This window comes from Rattus rattus, chromosome 5 (genome assembly GCF_011064425.1).
Source record: "Rattus rattus isolate New Zealand chromosome 5, Rrattus_CSIRO_v1, whole genome shotgun sequence".
In the NCBI taxonomy this organism is placed as follows: domain Eukaryota; kingdom Metazoa; phylum Chordata; class Mammalia; order Rodentia; family Muridae; genus Rattus; species Rattus rattus.
This window is the reverse complement of record NC_046158.1, coordinates 37,757,029-37,776,672: the sequence shown is the minus strand read 5'-3', so window position 1 is coordinate 37,776,672 and position 19,644 is coordinate 37,757,029. Positions and strand designations below refer to the sequence as shown.

At 40.5% G+C, this 19,644-nt stretch overlaps 1 protein-coding gene across 18 annotated transcripts in view; it reads left to right on the top strand.

The window, feature by feature from the left end:
- Positions 1–19,644, top strand: part of Baz2b (bromodomain adjacent to zinc finger domain 2B) — a 288,132-nt gene that overhangs the window by 110,117 nt on the left and 158,371 nt on the right. For 16 of the 18 annotated variants that reach the window (XR_004387992.1, XM_032903348.1, XM_032903362.1 and 13 more), the window contains one exon: positions 12,638–12,679. The exons of the other annotated variants lie outside the window; for them this stretch is intronic. The gene's annotated coding sequence lies outside the window, so the exon portion shown is untranslated. The remainder of the gene's footprint in view (positions 1–12,637; positions 12,680–19,644) is intronic. 18 annotated transcript variants of the gene reach the window in all.

Genomic DNA, 19,644 nt, shown 5'->3' with positions numbered 1-19,644 from the left:
AACAGCTGTGATAGTTCTGTAAGAGATTTTTTTCTTGACCCCTACTTAGTCTGTGTTTTGCTTTTCCTGTCCATCCCTGACTTCGAGGTTGTTCTTTACTGTGGTCAGAATGATTCTGAAAGGGAAATAAAGCCTGGTTCAGCACTCATAGTCAGACATACCGTGTGCCTTTCAGTGTCTGTGGGCGTCTGTCCAGTCTATTTATTGTTGCTTTCCAGGCCTTCTGTGATCTCTGCTTCCTTTGTCTACATGGTTCCAACTTAGTCTGTATCAGCCCCAAGCCTTCTGGTATTTTATTTTATTTTAATTAATTAATTAATTTATTAAAACAACAGGACTTCCCTGTTGAAGCCTTGGCAGTTGTCCGTCTCCTCATCTGGATGGAGCACTCCTTCTGGCTTTGTTCTGGTCACAGGAATGCCATTCTTGCCATTACTCCCTGGCTTTACTATTCTGCGTCGTACTAAACTCTGCCGCGGTAAACTCTGTAAGGCAGAGGCTTGTGTTGTCCCTGCTACAGATCTAGCAGTGTTACATAGACAGTATCACAGCCAGGCATGATGGTGCATGCCTGTAATCCCAGCACTCTGAAGGGCTGTGAGCTTCGTGAAGTGGAAACTTTAAAGGGTTCTTTGGAAAGTCGGTCGGATGGTGTTTTGCTGGGGCAAACACTTGAAGGGACGTTTTTGTTAAAGTGGACACAGGTGAAAGGCTAAGGCTGATTCATGAAGGAATGTTTTGCTGAAGCAGACACAGGAGAAAGGTTGTTCTGCTAAAGCAGGCACGAGAAAGGACACGTGATGAAGGATTCTTTGCTAACCACACGCACGCATTGGTCCACCTTACATTGTGTAGATGAGCTGCATTTGTCTGGACTGTGGACTCAGGCTGATTGGATGCACGTGCAGAGACAAGGCTCAAGCTGAGGCAAGGCACGTGGAGGATACATGATGTTTGGAGGGTATAAATAGGACTCCATAGAGTGAGTGACAAAGAGCTTGGCTTGCTGTTACAGCTACCTGTGCAAAGCTTGTGGGTCTTGAGTTCCCTAAGAGAGGCACAGCAGAGAACTCCTGGTGTTCCTGTTGGTCCCTCCTGCTGACTTGAGCCTAGGCTGAGGCCTGGCTGTCTCTGCTAGGTCCTTTCACTGCTGTTGCTAACTCAACTCTACCGAACTGGTCTGCTAGTGTATCCGTGAAGTATTTGTGAATGAATCGAGCCACTGCTCCCAGCCTGTGCACTGCTCATTTCCAGACAACACAGTGGGGAGTTGCTCCAAAGAATCTTTCTAAACAGGTCCACTTTACCCATATCCTTTCTCGTCCACTACCTCTGGAGGGTGGTGGGCTACAAGGGAGGTTAAAGCACTTAAGAACCATCATTAAAAATAAGGTTTGAAAAAATTAAGGTTACACTTTGACCCTTATAGTGCAAAGGTTTGCCTCAAAACAAAAACTAAGAAACACCCAGAAATATTTATTACATCCAAGAAAAAGCATTATTGGATTAATGGTTCAAGGAGCCAATGAATGAATTAGAGAATTGTTTTAATGCATAAATTAGAAGGTTGTTATAGTGTGCTTTCAGTTGCTTTGATGAACACCAGAACCAAAAGCAAGTTGAGGAGGAAGACTTTATGTTACAGTTCCAGGGAATCAGGTGGGACCTGGAGACGGGACCTGAAGTAGAGCCATGGAGGAGTGCTGCTTACTGGCTTGCTTCCCATGGCTTGCACACTTCGCTTTCTTACACAAAGACCACCTGCCCTTGCATGGTGCTGCCCAACTCGGACTCAGTCTACGAACTTCCTCATGAGTCATGAGAATGCACCACAGACTTGTCTGTGGAACAGCTCCTCGGCTGGTGTCCCGTGTCTATGTAACATTGACGAAAAACTAACCAGTGTAATGGTTTTAAGGTTGGTTGTGATTTACATCCTCATTTTCATACTTACTAAAATTTTTGTTGGAACATAAACATTAACTTTATTATGGTAGCCATTTAAATGTGTTTTAAGTAGCTTTAAGCATAGTCCTGACCCTCACCAGGGCATTTGTCATATTCTCAGCTGAAACTCTGTACCCATCAAACACACCCAGCTGTTTAATTTCCACATCTATGAATTTGACCGTCACAGCACGTTTGTCTTTTGTGACTGGCTTATTTCACTGATGATGACGTCATTGTTAAAGCTCACCTGTATTTTTGAGGTTGTTTTTAAGTAGTAGTTTCATCCAGTACATAGCTATTAATTTTATTTATGTCCCACACCCTTCTCTTTCATGTCTGTACCTCAAAATATTTTATAATTTCAAATAACTAAATTTCACCATTTCCCTGTGAAGCAGTAATTACAGTATAGTAAACGGAAGTCCTGATAGATCACCTGAGTACATCATGGACATGTCACGTGTAAGGACCAGACTTACATATTCCTTGTCAACCAGAAGCATGAAGCCAGATTTCTTATATAGCATAACATCATTCTAAACTCCTAAGTGGGGAAGAAAAAAAACCCAAGCCTACAGAAATAATAATTGTTTAATATTCCTAATTAATCATAATTAAATTATTTTAATAGAAAAGGTGACTGAAGTACCTTCAGCCTAGTTCAGCTTAGTTCTAAGTGTATATTTCTTTGGACTATTATGTTGGATAATTGCCCTGTTAGTCTTCCTAGCCAGCCTCTGAAATGGACTTTTTGTTTAGGTTAGAATAGAATAGTATCGTTTCATTTTCTTTGCTGTGGCACATAACATTTTGTAAGAACTGAGAGCACATGTGTGCCTTGTTGCTGGCTTTTTCAGATTAGGGCCTCTTTTTATTGTTATTGCTAAGGCTTTGAGATCTGGGGCCCTGTGCACGGGAGACAGCACTCTGCTCCTGAGCTCACCTCCAGGTGGAAATGACATTTTGACTCTGCGTTTGTTGATGGGACTGCAACAGGCTTGATTTGATAGGAACGAACTGATTTTCCCTATTTAGATAATGGGACTTCAATTAAAGTAGTTCCTGACTGTAAAGTTCCGGTATTGCTAAAAATTGAATTCACAGAGAACCAGCCATTTTTATAGAGATGATGGTATAGCAGAAACAGCATTTGCTTATTCTCAAGTGAGACGGTGGACGTCTGTTACTTCACCAAGAGATTGGCTCACATTTGAAGTAATCTCCGGAATGTTTCAGCACCAGTCGGCAGTGCCACCACCTCCTTCCTCTCGCCTGTCCATTTGCCTCAGAAGTGGGACTGTAAAAAGTGAGCTGAGGTGTTTGGGAAGTGCTAGTTTGGGTTGAAAGAATAAAGTCTTAAAGTCTGGGAGGACAGGCAGTGTAGATTTAACTTGTAATGAAAAGTTTACCAAGTTCAGTCGACAATTTGTTGCCACATGGGTTCTAGCCAAAAGCGTTGTACATCTACCCAGGGCAACTGTATTCTAGAGAGGTTTTGATCACATACAGCTTGTGGTGATCACATACATTTCAAGAGACTGCAGTGTGTGTGTGTGTGTGTGTGTGTGTGTGTGTTTCCAGAAAGGAGAGTAAGAGGTTATTTGATACAGTTTACAATTTGAGGAAAGACCCAAGGTAAAGACCCGTAGTTCTACTTAAAACAAGTTACTTAGTTTGAAGAACTGGCCAAGAAAAGTCACCTGTGTTGTTCTCTACTTCACTTGTGGAACCAGACCTGTTTCCCACACTGAGCCATTCTTTAACTCTGGACATCAGCTAAATGCATGGCAGTTTAATTCAGTTTGGACACATGCTTCACATCACATAAGTTAAGGACTCAGTGTTGTTGACATTATTTAATCTCAAATCGGGGTTTTTACCCTGCCTTTGACCATTCAGTTCTCAGACAAAAGACACACAAGTTTGATTTTTATGACTAGCATTAATCAGCACTAGAGCTGGGCAGATACCTAGCTTCTATGCTATTAGAATCTATTTCCCATCAATAATCCCATTTGTAACCTGCCATGTTCCGTCTGGGCTGCTCTTAACTCCTGGTGGCCATGGTTTTATGATTCGCCTACCTCGAGGCAACTTCCTCCTCTCCCCACTTTCTTTCCCCACTCTTGGTCTCCCCAGGCCCCAAACCAGGGAACCAGAGCGCCCCACCTATCTTCTTCAGCTGTTGGCTGAAGGCATCAGCATTCACCGGTCAGGGTTAAGGGGGGGGGGGGCAAGGTGACAGCAGCAGTCACTTGGGTGTGTCATTTGAGTTCCTGCAGATTCTCTCAACCCTGGGGCATGCAGACCTTGGGGGCAGTATTTAGCATTACAATACAAGCAGAGGGCCAAGCCTCAACAAGTATTACAACAGGGCCCCATCTTGAGATGGGGAATTCTGATCAATAACCTGTAAATTAGGACTTTTCCTAATTTATTAGAAGTGTTCATAGAACTCAAAAAATGTTTTACTTACATTTACTAGATTTTTAGAACTATGTGCACCTCTCTCTCTCTCTCTCTCTCTCTCTCTCTCTCTCTCTCTCTCTCTCTCTCTCTCTGTGTGTGTGTGTGTGTGTGTGTGTGTGTGTAGAGGCCAGAAGAGAGTGTTGAGTCCCCTGGAGCTGGAGTTAGAGTTACAGGTTGTCGTGAGTCGCCCCGTGTGGGTGCTGGGCCTGAAGCTCTGGGACTCTGAAGACCAGCAGCTCCTAACCGTTGCGCCATCTCACTGGTCTGTTTGTCAGTTTTGTAAAGATCACTTTAACTGTGCAGAAAGACAGCCAGACGAGGAGTGTAGCACAGTATCTGGTGCATGTCTGAAAGGGTCTGAGCGTCTGTTTCCCTGGAGTAGGGTGAGCTACTCTCCTGATAACTTACTTAGAAGTGTATCAAATCATGGACACCATGGTTAGTAATCCTTGTAGCACTTAATCTCTAGTACCCACATCCCACTCCCTGAGATTTTGGGGAGCTAAAAGTGCAGACTCTTATTATTTGTTCTTTCTGGTGACAGGCCCCATTCCCAGACTATGTAGAGTGCTCTACCCCACCCCCAATTAGCATAAACCCAAGTATTATTAACGGAGGCTTGAAGTGAGCAAGCTGCAATGGAAATTTTAAGAATTTTGAGATTTCCGTGCAAAGAATGGGGATCAATAGCAAGTGTATTTTTTATTTTATCAGTGAGAGTTGGAATCTTGATAATGCATTTTTTAATGTTTGTAAATAGATTGTATTTGTGCTTCGTCTTTCACCGTTGGTATTGTTTACTACTGAAGGAAATTTTCTTATGAAAAAATAGTCTTAAAAATCTTACTGTCTTTTAGTTTGTGCTTTGACAATATTGGAGGGGGTTAAATAAGATTATTATTTGATTTATTTCTATACATTTCATGGGAGGGGACAGATCACCTTCTAGCTTTATGAGCAGTTCCAATCAGTAAACTGCTAATGATTAGGGACCAATATTGAACAAGAGGTCTACTTATCCTGTTAGACAAGCCCACTGAGGTCACCAAAGCTGTAGAGTACCCAACAAATAAGACCTGTGATATTGATGTTCTTTCTTTTGTTGATAAGGAGCTGCTAACTGTCAGAATAAAGATTGGTGGCTTAGAACTAAAGAGATGGTTTAGCAGTTCCCAGCATACCCAGTAGCTGACAACCCTCTGGAACTCCATTTCTAGGATATCCACCACCCTCTGCTGGCCTGTATAGATGCTTTAGTTCATGGAGTCAGCCACTGCCAGTCTTTTAGGCTGCTCCTTTACTGTTTCATTTGGTATAGCAAGGATTTGTTTGCAGCAGCGGGAATCATTGGAACGTTGCCTTTGAACATTAAAAAGAAAGCACATTTGACTTTTACCCTACCTTGACCTGCCATTCAAACTAACGTCAAGAAGTACCCAGTAAGTTCTTGTCCTGTGTGCAGGCTTGGAATTGGAGCCATACTCCCGCAATCTGGCTATCTCCCTTCGTTTTCTATTTTGGATGTGTTAATGGTTCTGTTTGTTTGTTTTGTAAATTAGGAAGGCAGCTCCAACACTTTAAATAAGGCCCCAACCCCCACTCAGCAGATGCTCAGTATTAAAGTGTAGACACTAGAAACTAGAGGCTTTCCAGTCAGACTGCCAAGCTCCATCCGACTCTGGACCAGTTCAGCCAATCAAATGCACTGTTGACTTGTCTCTTTGACTCCTGTCACTGCCAGGGAGCCATCAGAACCTCTGGTTCCGAGTGCAGCTTGCTTCGTAAATTACTCTTTGTTCAAGTAAAAACATTTATTGTGGCTGAAGTTAAGTCTTCCTCCTCTTTTTTAAAACAGATGTCTTTTGCAGAGATTAGCAAATAACGTTTGGCCTGGGTTCCACCATAGTGTCTGCACAGCTCAGGAAATGGCCTGCTGCTTGCTTGCTGCGTTGCTTTTCTCTTAATTGGTGCTATTTTAACACAGCAGAACTTAGAGCTCACTGTTTGCATGGCTTCTGTTGATGCTCTCTCTATTTTATTTATGTTTGGTATTGGAATTGAATGTGGAGTCTCCACCCCATCTTATGAGGAAGTCTAGCACTGCCTTCCACTGACACTTTACTGCAGTATCTTCTATTTTATGTCTGTTTCACACTGACATGGCAGGCTTTCTTCTTACGTACGATGCTAACTGCTTAGTTAAAACTCTGCCTTAAGTGGGTGTGGTGGGAAGTTCTAAGTCCCAGCCCTTGGAAGGCAGAGGCAAGAAGATGGCTGAGCTCAAGGCTAGCCTGTGGTACATAGGGTACTCTATCTCTATTAATCAGAAATACAACACTAACAAAATATGCTCAACTTTCCTTGCTCTTAGAGCCGCCTACTTTCTTCTCATATTACACAGCAAACAAGGTTCCAGTGGCCAAGACTATTAAAATGGTTAATAAACTGCACTTCATTGTTTTCTATGTTCTGTTGAGATTTTTGTCCTTAGCATTGCATAGAGAGGCAAAAGAATTACAGCAAATTTACATAGCTGAACACAGTAAAGCAAATTGAAACTTAAGTGCACGGCAACAGTGTCGCAACCTGGAAGCTTTTAAAACTCAATTCACCTGGGAATGGTGCAGACTTCTGTAGTCCCAGACACACAGGAAAATCACTTGAACCCAAGCCTTTACAGTTTAGCAACACAGTGTGATCTCATCCTCAAAATTAAACCAACCAACCACGAAGAGCCTCCTTTCTCCAAAACTGAAGAATAAAGGCCATTTCCCTTTATAAACACTGTTTTACATGATGGGTTCCCTTGTAAAATAAACATTGTCTCCCAAAGGTAAACTTGATTATTGTTTGAAGATAAGATGGTTCTTATGGGGGACTGGAGAGATGGCCCAAAGTTGAGTACTTGTTCTTGCAGAGGATCTGGGTTTAGTTCCCAGTACCCAACATGTAGTTCATAACTGCCCAGACTACAGCTCTTACCTCAGTGGGCAAGGGGCGTGCCCATAGTATACACACACACACACACACACACACACAAAATAAAACTTAAAAAGAGATAGTTCCTTTTCTCCCAATTTGGGACTGTTTTACTGAAATGAACATATCATACCCCACAGAATGGAGAGGGCTTCTACCCTGCTTTGTTAATAATAGAGAAATTTGCTGAGTGGTGGAGGCTTTGATTCCAGCACTCAGGAGGCAGAGGCAAGTGCAACTCTTGTGAGTTTGAGGCCAGCCTGCTGTACAGAGTGAGTTCTAGGGTAGCCAGGACTTAACCTTTATTAGTTTCGGGGATTGACCTCAGTGCCTTGCCTTTTTAAGCATATATTGAGATCCCTAGTGAAATAACACTTGATGTGTTTAAGAGCATTATTTTAACTCAGTATTGGCATGGTATTAATATTCAGAAATGCATAATTGTAGGGCTGATGTCAAAGCTCAGTAAATAAAGCTCTCACCTGAGTACACAAGACCCTGAGTTCTACCCAGACTACCGTAAAGAAAAAACATGCACTGTTGTACTATTTGAAATAGTAACAAATAATTTAATATTTCAAGTTTGCATAAAGCTTCTTTGCGTAGAACTGAACAAATAACATTACCAGTAGTTTCCTCAGGATTGGGGGTTTCTACTTAAAAATGTTTATTTATCTTGTGTATATGTGTTCCTTATCCATCTGTGTACCGCATTAGTGCAGTACCCTGAGAGGTCTCTATTACATAGGTCAAATCCTCGGACGAATGCTGAGGGGCCTAATGAACAAAACGGACTTCGCCACCAGGCTCTCCAGTGTCCCTGCCTGTTAGAGAGTATAGATGGTATCACACCCCCTCCCCGAGGCCCTTCCCCATACAGTCCAGCCATTTTGACTGCCCCTTTTGACCTTCCTTGGCCACTGCACCTGGCTCCCCTGGCTCCCCTCCCGTCCTTCTCATGTGGCTCAGGGTCATGACCGCCTGGACTCTCCTGGATGTCCCTGCCTCTGGCTGTGCTCTCTCACATATCTACAACAGTTGCCTGCAAAATCCACAGTGTATGCCTACAATAAACGCCTGTGGTGCTGGGGATCTAGTCTTAACAAAAAATAAAAGGAGTAAAGGAAGCTTGTGATTTTTTTAAAGTTAAACTTATTTAAAGTTAGGCTTATCCATAATCCAAGTTTGCGATGCTTGAAACACATTAAACACATGTGATTTTTGAAATTATTTTTCTTATGTACATCTTGGAAATAATTTATCAGTTCAGGGATTCAAACCCAAACTTTAAAATTTATTTATTGTATATAAGTACACCGTAGCTGTCTTCAGACACCCCAGAAGAGGGCATCAGATCCCATTACAGATGGCTGTGAGCCACCATGTGGTTGCTGGGATTTGAACTCAGGACCTCTGGAAGAGCAGTCAGTGCTCTTAACCACTGAGCCATCTCTCCAGCCCCAAACCCAAACTTTATACATGTCAGGCACACATACTACACAGAGGTATATCTTCAGACATGGTTTTCTTTACTATGTAGGTGCCTCTTTAAAAAAGTGTACAACACAAGATAAAAAAAAAACCCATTTTTTGACTATTTAATGGTCTATAACTACTGCTTTTAATGATTATAGGTACCTTCAATATTTATTTCTGTGTTTAGCTGGCTGGTGAATAAAGTAAGTAGATGTTACTTCTCCCAGTTCTTCCAGTAGACATAACTATTCTTACTTTGTAATATGGAAAGTTACAGAGCATTGTCAAGCACAAGTTAAAGCCGCATACTAAAGTGCGTTATCTACAAAAGGCCTGGTCAGTGAGGTGGCTCAGCGCGGACGTGTGCTCGCTGCCAAAGCTAACGTCAGATTCAGTCTCTGGATGGCGCTCTGATTCGGGGCAGAGTGAGAGTAAAAATGAAGGCAGTACATACTAATCTCTTGAAAAATGTTCATTAGAGAATGACTAACAGTTGTTATCTCACGTCTTAGGTGAGAAACATTGCTATGTGCTTTCTGAGGTTTGGTAGAGTTGAAGGATGTCTGTTATAATAATGCCTCGTAGAAAAATGATACATAACCAAATGTTCGTTGAATTATATTTTCATAAAATAAAACATTACTTTTTATTTGTATAACTTGAATACACTTCCTAGTTTTGACGTGATTTTAAGCAGTTATCTGTTGCTTATAAAACCCACTTGAGGTTTTATGAGAAGTTTTATATTTGTCTGGTTTTATTCTCTGGAGTCATTTCAGTTCTGCAGTTTTCCCCCTCATACAAGTCCCTGCTAAGTCATGTGTAAAAAATGCCATGACTAAACTTAATTTTTGATGCTTTCAGCTTAGGGTTTTAGTGAAGCATGTATTTTAGCATAGTCTTGTAACTTGTTAAAAAATAAAAAATAGAGCATTTACCTTTATTTTTTATCCAGTTATGAATAGTCTTTCAATCTATTTACACAACTTTTATTACCTCTTCAGAATTGCAGAGTTTTATAGAAAGTGTATTTATTCCAGAACTAACTTTCTTGCTATCTATTGTATTGATTAGAGGGAGAGTGTAGTGTTTCCATGATCCGGAGACTGGTATCTGTGTCCCTAATACCGGAGGACAGAGAGGAATAACTAACACCTGCTTGCTCTGTTCATCACCTGAAAGTCCTTTCAAGTAGTAGTCACTTTTCCCCGTCTATTTGAGAGGCACAGTGTCCCTGAAGGCTCCTTTGGGTCCAGATGATACTGTGATGGTCTTCATCTGTGTGGCCTCTTGTGGCCTGCTTTGCTGGTCTGAGGTAGTTTAGAGGGAAGTGTTTTCAGACTCTGCTTCCCTGACACTGCCCTATCATTTGAAGCTCCTCAGTACACTCTCCCTTCAAAATGGCTTCTCACTTATCTTTACAGTCTGTTTCATGTTCTGCTTTGAGTCAGTGAGCCTACGACACCCCTTCTTTGTGTCTCGTGAGTCTTATAAGAATCCCTCAAATTTTGCTGGATATTCTGTTCTTTCTCCATTTACCTTAGTGAACCCATCTGCACTCTTAATTTGAACTAAATTTTATATAATTTATTTTCAAATCTTGGATTATTTTCTTTAAAAAATTTAAATAAACTTTATTATATAAAAAATTAGAAGGAAATAAAAATACCATACACCAAAGTTAACCAGACTCAAAGTCTAGACAAGTTAATGAGCTTAAGTATTGAAATGGAAGCTATGAAGTTTCCCCTTGAGTTTTACACATTCACTGTCATACATTATTTTAACTTTTACCTGCTTGAGGGAACAGTTGCACTTGAATGAATGGTAGTAACACGAATCTTTCTGGTTTCCAAAACAAAATCCCCATGCTCTCCCACTGCCTGTTTATTTCGTCCTGTAACTTAGAACTTTATGGTCTTTGCTGCCTTGTTAATTGAACATGAATTCCTCTCATCTGCACGGGGAGAGGGCTCAGTGGATGCTGCTTCTGCTGTGTAAACATGAAGACCAGGCGCTGTTGTAGTCACCCATAATCTCAGAGCACCTACGGTGTGATGCGTGATTCCAGGTGGAGATAGGAGGACCCCTGTCCATAGCAGCAAAGGAGGAGGAGGGAGTCCTGCCTCACACAAGGTGGGGAGCAAGGGCCTGGCACTCCATGTGATACCTGAGGTCTCCTGATCTATACCGTCACTGTAGATGTGTGAGCACACACACACAGACACACACAGACAGACACAGACACACACACACAGACACACAGACAGACAGACAGACAGACACACACACACAGAGACAGACACACACACACAGACACACACACACACACACACACACACACACACAGACACACACACAGACACAGAGACACACGCACAGAGACACACAGACACACACAGACAGACACACACTCACACACACACAGAGACACACACAGAGACACACGCACACACACACACACACACACTCATACAAGTATAGATTTTTAACAAAAAAAAAATCTATCTTGGGTTTTCAATTCCTTGTGTATGTTTTAAACCTTAGCTCTGCAGACTCACTACCCTGCTGTAGTTCCCTACCTTGGCAGGCTTATTGTTTTTATTTGCTTGCTGGAATGAAAGCGTTTCGAATGCTTCCTGCAGTGACTTTCATCAGGCGGCTCTGGCTCATTCTGCTAAGGAGGCAGTAGCAACCCCAAGTGTTTTCCTTTACCTCTGTAGCTCTGTAGAGGAAGGCGTCATCCTAGATGTCCTAAGGCCGCCCCCACAACTCCTTGCTCTCTCACTTAGCAGCTGACACCTGAGTGTCTGCCCGCCGGGCTCCATCTACAGGAGCAGTGCTCAGGGGATCCTTCCTCGGAACTTAGTGCTAACTGTGTGGTGGGCTGGCTATCAAGGTGGCATTTGTTTTGTATTTTGTTGTTTTGTTTTATCTAGTGTTCACAACTGTTTTGCCTGCATGTATGTCAGTGCACCACATGTATGCCTGGTGCCCACAAAGGCCATGACAGCTCCCTTCTGCACCAGGACAATTCTCATGTCCTGGTGCAAGCTTCTCCTGAGTGTGTAATGAAGATTATTCACCTTCTGTTTTTTTGGGAAAGGATTATTATGAAGATTTGTTAAAGCAACACGTGAAAGCTATTAACCTTAAAACACTGACAGTGTGTTGTTTTTTTAATACTAAAGCATTTAAGAGATGTCTTAGATAAAGCCTTGTTAATGAAGAAGTTTCTAGAAGGTCAGATTTCTCGGGGATAAACTGCAAGTCATTAATAGCTTAGGAAGTGGCTTAATGTACAGTTTCCCCTGGGTTCATGGCTTACACTGGATCTGTCCTGGTGATACTTTTAATCTTTGATAAGGATTAGTGTGTAGCAATTTCTCCTGTTTTCAGTAAATGACATTTTGACTGTGGGTTGGGCTACTAATCATAGAGGAAGTGTTTAGAATCAGTCCCTCTTTGTGATATATTTAAGACACAGCCATTTTTTTCTGGATGAATATTGAAAACAAACAAGGCCTGTAAACCACATGTCCTATAGGTGATTTTGTAAGTAAATGGTGTTGCCGACTATGAGCAAAGCCCACCCTGCCCACTGTAAGCATCAGGAGCTTTGTTCCCGCCTGGGTCTCGCCAGCTGTGTGTTTCCTTCACTTTAAGTTAGTTCTCATAAAGTAAAGACAAGTTCTAAGGAAACGGCTTCTGAAATAACTCAAGTGTGATTCAGCTGATTGCCAATTCTGTGTTTCTGTTGCAGGTTTCCCAACAGTGATGTCACAAGATTGACCACACTGACACAGTAAGACCCGTGACAGTTGAGCTTCTAAGTCCATTGTTTCTCTGAGAATAAGAACGGAGTTAGGAGATATTTACCAGTAAACTGCCATAGTCTCTGCACAAGCCCCTTGAATGTTTACATTCTGTGACTCATGTCCTATCTCTAGGCATTTCAATACTTGTCAAATGCCTTAAAGGACTTTAGAATAGTGTAAGATGAAAATTTAACTTATAACTAAATTTTATTACATGCATAGTTCACTGTGAATCATACTGTCATCTTTTTCACACAAACAAAAAAAAAAAAAAACAAAACCAAAACCAAAAAAAAAAAAAAAAAAAACCAGAACAACAAAGAAGTATCTTTATGAGTGACAAAGGAGAGTAAGTGTTGAGTAAATTACTTGTTGTTGGACCTCCTTTTGGTGCACTCCCTTAACTCAGCATAGAAGCAGTGGTGAGCAGAGGGATTCAGACAAAGCCATGTGCAGGTGATCTTAGTAGTTACGTTCAGAATTTCTCTTGGAGATTGTTTTAGGTTTGCTGCTTTGTGCTGACTAGAGAAGTTTTATTTTTCCCTGAAGGCTTTCTGATTGTTTTGTCCCACAGTTGCTTAAGGAAGCATTGCTACTTTCTCTTAAATACTCCCTTTCCTCTTTCCCTTCTCCCCTCCCCCTTCCCTTTCCTTCTGAGTCATCTTCACTTTTGTTGTGGTATGATGAAATCCTGGCCTCACACATACCAGGCAAGTGCTGGATCACCAGGCTGTGTCTAAAGGGTTTTTTGTTTTGTTTTGTTTGTAATCAGAATTTTATTGACCTGATTGAATATTTTACAACAACATACTAAAGTGTTTCTATGGGAGCTTTCTATGCAGCATGTCCTGCTTTGTAATCAAGTTAAAATTATTAAGTAGCTAATTGCAGTTGTTCTAAATCCAAGAATTTCAGGAAGAGGCGATGCTCATGTTGTCAGATACTAAGCAAAAATAAGACCTATTTCTTTGAGCTTAAGTGGCCAGGCCGTGAGTCTCCTCACACCCTCCAGTCAGAAGGTTGAACTGCAGCACTGATTTTGGGGACCACTAAGCCTGGATCATGTAAGGTGATGATTTATTCAAGACGGAGGAGCCAAGGATCCAGTCAGCAATCCATGAGACACCAGGAGATGAACAGGAGTAAAGCTGTGGACTTTAGCATTGCAAAGTTAAGGCTATAGGCAATATTTCTGTGTTCTATAACATAAAAATATTTTAGCAATTTTTAGAGGAAATTACACTTGCTATTCTTTTCCTCTATACTACAAACCCACACAGGTAATAGAACTGTTTCACTGGTGTTTTTTTGTTTGTTTGTTTGTTCATTTGTTTTGGTGGGGAACATTGTCAATTCCATCAAAACTTGTGTGTGATTCTAAGTTCAGTCTTGTTAAAAGTATTTTCCTACTAGAACTCATTTAGTGACTTCCTGTTCTTATTAGTTCCTATTCATATTCTAATTGGATATCCTCATTGGCTCCTGAATACATCATAAGATTCATGGATAATAACTTAATCTTGTATCCCATATAAATTACATATAGTACATCACACATATTTATACCATTCTTATATCATTATTTTTACATAGAATAAAAAGTATTTTGGTGCAAGCAGAACTCCTCCTAAAGCTCTGTATATTCAGTCGTCGCTCTGAGGTCTTTGCTAATCATCCTAATTGAAAGTGATTCTCTCTTCCTAACAGTTTGGTAACACTTAATTTTTATTAGTTCTGTTTTACTGATCATTGACTCTTATATTTTGGCTTGATTTTGAATACATAAACCTTTCTACTGTACTCAGCAAGCGTTTGTTGGTAGTCCTAAACATATTGGTAGCTAAATTACTCAGTAGCTTTAGTTTCTCCTGTATTAAAATTGAATGAGGATTTTAGCATGTGTAATTAATTGAACAGGCTACATAGGCAGGAGAATAGTTTTAGATTGATGTTGAGTACAAGTAATGAAGTCACCGTGTGCTACTTTGCAACTTTCTGCCTTGGTACAGTCAACCATGAAGTGATGCATTGTCTATTTGAAAGGATTTTACTAATATTTAAATAGAATGAATGTCTTACCTTTCTTGCTTGTTACTTGTGTTAAATGTGGCCTGCTCCTTTATAGACTACTCAGAGGCATGAAATCAACTATAAAGACCTCCTAAGCATCAAAGTGTATGATATCCACAGTTTATTGTAGCCCTTGCATGTTTGTTTCCATAGGTTTCCACCTTCTGTGTATATTTGTGTATTTCCCTGTATATGTATGTCTACATGTGTGTTGAGGTGCATGTGTAGAAGCCAGAAGGTAACCTTGGTATTACCCCTCAGGAGCCATTCACAGTGGTTTTTTTGAGACAGGGTGGGTCACCAAGGCCTGAGGCCCTTATATTAGGTTAGGCTGGCTAGACAGTGAGTCCCAGGGGTCTGTCTGCCTTGTTTTCATCTCCTCAGCACTGGAATTACAAGTGTGGCTACCATACCCACCTTTTTACATGGGTTCTGGGGATCAAACTCAGGTCCTCATACTTGAACAGCAAGCCCTTTACAAGCCAGTCTGATCTCCTTAGTCTCCATATGAGTCTATAACATACATAAGTTTATCAGAGTCACGTACATCTCAGCCTTCCTGATACATTAATTTCTAGCAAGGAGGCATTCAATTAGAGCTACTGATGTGATATCCTTTTATTTGGAGAGGCAATCATACTTGACTAGAATATTAACCTTTAGGTCAGAATGAAGTTGAGAACAGTTCTGCCTGGACCTGATCAGATTTGGCAGTAGCATGTACATGTTGTCTGCTGCTCTCCCTCCTCTAAGTTATGTCCCTAGTATATCACTACCTGGACAGAGACATTCTGGTGTCCTTGCAGCTAGGGTAATGAGTAAACAGTGGTGGTGTATATGAGCAGTGTGTAGTATTTCTGTTGTTTGAGACACGAGGAATCTATATAACTTCAGTGGCCAGGAACTCACTGTGGAAGGCCTGGACTCAGATGCACAGCTGTCCTGTTGTCTTCTGAGAGCTGGGATGATAGACATGATGCACCCAGCTGAGCAGAAGGAAGGTATCCTCACAGGAAGAAGGGGGGCTCTGTTGCTTGCTCCTTTCTTGTTGAAATGTAGCTGTGGTAATTGGACCTTGGATGGAGGCCGTGTGCTGAGAAAGGGGAAACAAAGGAAGTCTCCAGAATGTCCTGATGCACCTGGCTCGCTCTGGCTTTTCACATCTACACTTCTTTTCATGTGGCAGAGTTAGATTACCGTGTTGCATAAACTCCTGGTTTTGTGTTACCATGAGTGGCTTAAGCTACCTTTGGCAACACTGAGAGAGCTTTAGTTTTTAGAAAGAAAACCTATACCATTGGGAAAAGTTTAGGGTTTTTTTTTTTTTTTTTTTTTTGGTTGTTGTTGTTTGTTTTTCCCTTGTTACTTACTTGAACTCTGCTGTTATTTTTGGTAGTTTGAGTTTTAGGAGATTAGAGAAACCATAATGAGTCACTGTCTTTAAAGACAAACCAAGCCATCCCTCCTTGGAGATTTAGTCCAATAGTCCCAGCTACCCAGGAGGCCGAGGTTTGGAGGTTTGAAGTTCAAGACCGACCATAGCTACACAGTATGTTAATAGCTAGCCTGGGCTTTTTGTGATCTTTCTCAAAATGAAAGAGTAGAAAGGGTTATAGATGTGGTAGAATACTTGGTAAGCATGGGTGAGGTCCTTGGTTCTATGTGTGGTAAGACAGGTTGAGATTTACAGGTACAGGTATTTTAGTTCAGTACTGTTGAAATATAAAGTTGGTGTTAGCAATTAAAATGTCAGCTCTTTTATGAACATGAAGTAGTTAGGTATTTACTGATAGGTTCTTTTAATTTTGATAATTTCAGTATTTCTTACTGTTTTTCTGTTAAATGGTTTTAAGTAAGTATACCAATGTGGGCATCAAGGTTCATTTTATTTGTGTCTTTAACACTTTAGATGACATAGTATTACATTGTACAGATGGATAAGCTGAGATGTTCCCAGTGAATTCTAGTGGTTAGTAAAGATTCTTGTTAAATCATTATCTCTAATCAACCATTTCCATAGCAGCTTTGTTATCTGATCTGATCACTATTTCCCCTTATAACACTGAATCTACAGTACATAGAGTTTAGTAAGTCTGCAGGAATTTCTAGTTTCTGTGTAAGTCCAACATGCTAAAAAGGTCAATAGTATAACATAAAGTTAAATATAATATAATCTATAGCATACAGTAGAGCTATAAAATATCTTAGACATTTGAATCAGAATATTTTGAAAAAGATCTTCAAAATTACTGTATAGTAACAATCTAAAGAAAGTACTTAATATAAACCCATTTCCATTGCTGTTCTTAAATGTGTATTTGAATAAGAGAAACTTTCCATCCAGCCACCTTACATCTTATAAAGTTCTACACTGTTACTTCTGTTTAGGGTTGGCGGGCATGGCGAACACATGTGTTTTTGCAATGAGCAGTTGCATGTGTGATGACGCTGCTTCACAGACTTGCTATACCCTTGATTTATTTTAAACTGGAACTTTCTTAAGTAGTCTAGGCTCCCCTCAAACCCATGGTCCTCTTGCCACAGCTTCTCAAAAGTTAGGATTACAGGTGTGTACCACCATATCTGTCATTGGCTTTTGAACATGTGAAAGTGGACAAAGTTAAAACATCAGTTGATTTAAGGATACCTTCTTATTTGTCTGTCTGCTTGAAATGGGACAAAAATTTAAAAGATCCAGGAATAATCACAGAAGTGTTAGAGATGATAAAAGAAAGACTTGTTTCTCACAATGATAGTGCGGAGAAAGGAGCCCAACCACATAAATATTTTTCAGTTAAGGCTTTTTGGGGTTTAATTTGGTTGGAGTATTATTCTCTTCTCACATTTTGTAGGAGCCCAAGGTGCACATGTACCACAAGGTCTGCCTGTACAGATGTGTTAGCCAAGGAGCAGGTGAAAGGCAAGGGCAGTTGGTCACGTCAGTGTCATATGCTGAGTTACGGGATTTCGCTGTTGCCGTTTGTTCTTTTCATATATATATGAAATATATACATATATAATATCTGTAGTAAGAAAGCATTTCTGTAAAAATGGAAAGAAGCTTTTTATTGTACAGCAGCCATCTAAGTTAGCATGGTTCGGATGTTGTAAGAAGTCTAACACGAACATTGCTGTCATCTCTTCAGGTGTATTTCCATGGTACTGTGTGGCAGAGTGGTTAAACAAGATATCTCGTGATTGCAGTGGTGTTCCCTGGCTTTTCTATGCTCAAGACCCCTGGACTATTGATAATAGAATTCATGATTTTTCTCTCTTCATCACTTTTATTGTAAAACATTCCTATGTTTTGTTTTTGTTTTTCTAATAGCATCACACTATCTGTGTCAGCTTTGTGAAAAGACAAAATTGGAAGACATACATCTGGCATTAAGTTTAATGCTATAGTTTATTTCAAATTTCGCTTTCTTCATAGACTATCGTCAGAGTTAGAGCTGAGCTCTCATGTTTCTACTATTTGTCGTTCCTGTTAGAGCAGTGCTCTTCTGTACGGGATTTTCAGGCCTGGATGCACTTACTCTTTTCTCTTAGGTTTGAGGTGAGCCCAGACTATTTAGAGAAGAGAATAATATATGTGTACTTTTTCCCTTACTAGCATCTGTGTGTACACACACCTACATCCACACACACACATATATGTGCAAATATACACATATGTATAACACGTATGTAAGATAGGTATGTATTTATTTGTATATGTATATGCATAGATACTAGTGAGAAAGATACTCTAAAATTTTTCATTATTAATATAAAAGTTAATATACATATATTCCTAGATCATCAAAGATACCATTCTAGAAACAGTATCTGCCAGATGTTTTCAGGGGTGTGACTATATTTATATTGATCTAATGAAACTCTACTCCCAAAATACACTTGATATGAAAGTGATTTACTTGTACCATTAGAGACTTGATAGTATAGTAAGCCAAATCAAAGTATAGTATTTTGTAGCAAGAAATGGTGGGGTTAGTTAAATCATTCAGTCATACCACAGTACACATATTACAAATTCAAATGTAATTAGAAAGTGTGATGGTTAATGTTTTCAACCTGATAGAAACTAGGCTTATCTAGGAGCTGGACCTCTGATCATGCCCGAGAGAGATTGTCTTCTTCTGCTAATTGAAGACCCCCATCTTAATTGCTGGTGGGACCTGGGTTGGCATAAATGAAAAAAAATTGAACTATGCAGTTACATCCAGTAACTAACTGCTGTCTTCTGATCATGGACGTAAGGACTATAACCTGGAACTGTTTGCTAAACAGAACCTTTCTCCTTTAAAAGTATTTTATCATTGCTATGATAAGAAAAGAACTAGAGCAGAATGTGTTACTGAGAAGGAGGGCTGCTGCTGCTGAACAGGACTTCGTAGCTTTTAGGACTTGGCACTGTTTTGTGGGAAGAATGTCAGACTTCGGAATGTTGTGTTAGAAAAACCAATGGTTGCTGGAATCATAGCATAAAGGACCAGCTTTTTGTTTGAGACATTGTCTTCCTATATAGCCCTGGCTGTTCTGGAACTTGCTTATGTAGACCAGGCTAGCCTCGTACTTAGAGAGATCCATGCTCTTCTGTCTCTCAAGTGCTAGCTTGAGTCATTCTGTGGTAGCTTAGAAGATTGGAATGGTGAGGGAGATGAAGATAGCTGTGACCTGCCTGCATCGTGAGGTTTCAGAGGGGAACAAGTAGTCTAGGAACTGGGCCATGGACCCTTTTGTGATAAGTTGGTCACTAATCCAGCTTTATTTACTAAGATACTGCCAACCTAACTGAAGTCGAATCATGAGATGATGGATAATTTGGTAGAGAAAATTTCAGGAGAGGAGAGCCAAGCTGGTGATGAGAAGTGAGCTGTGA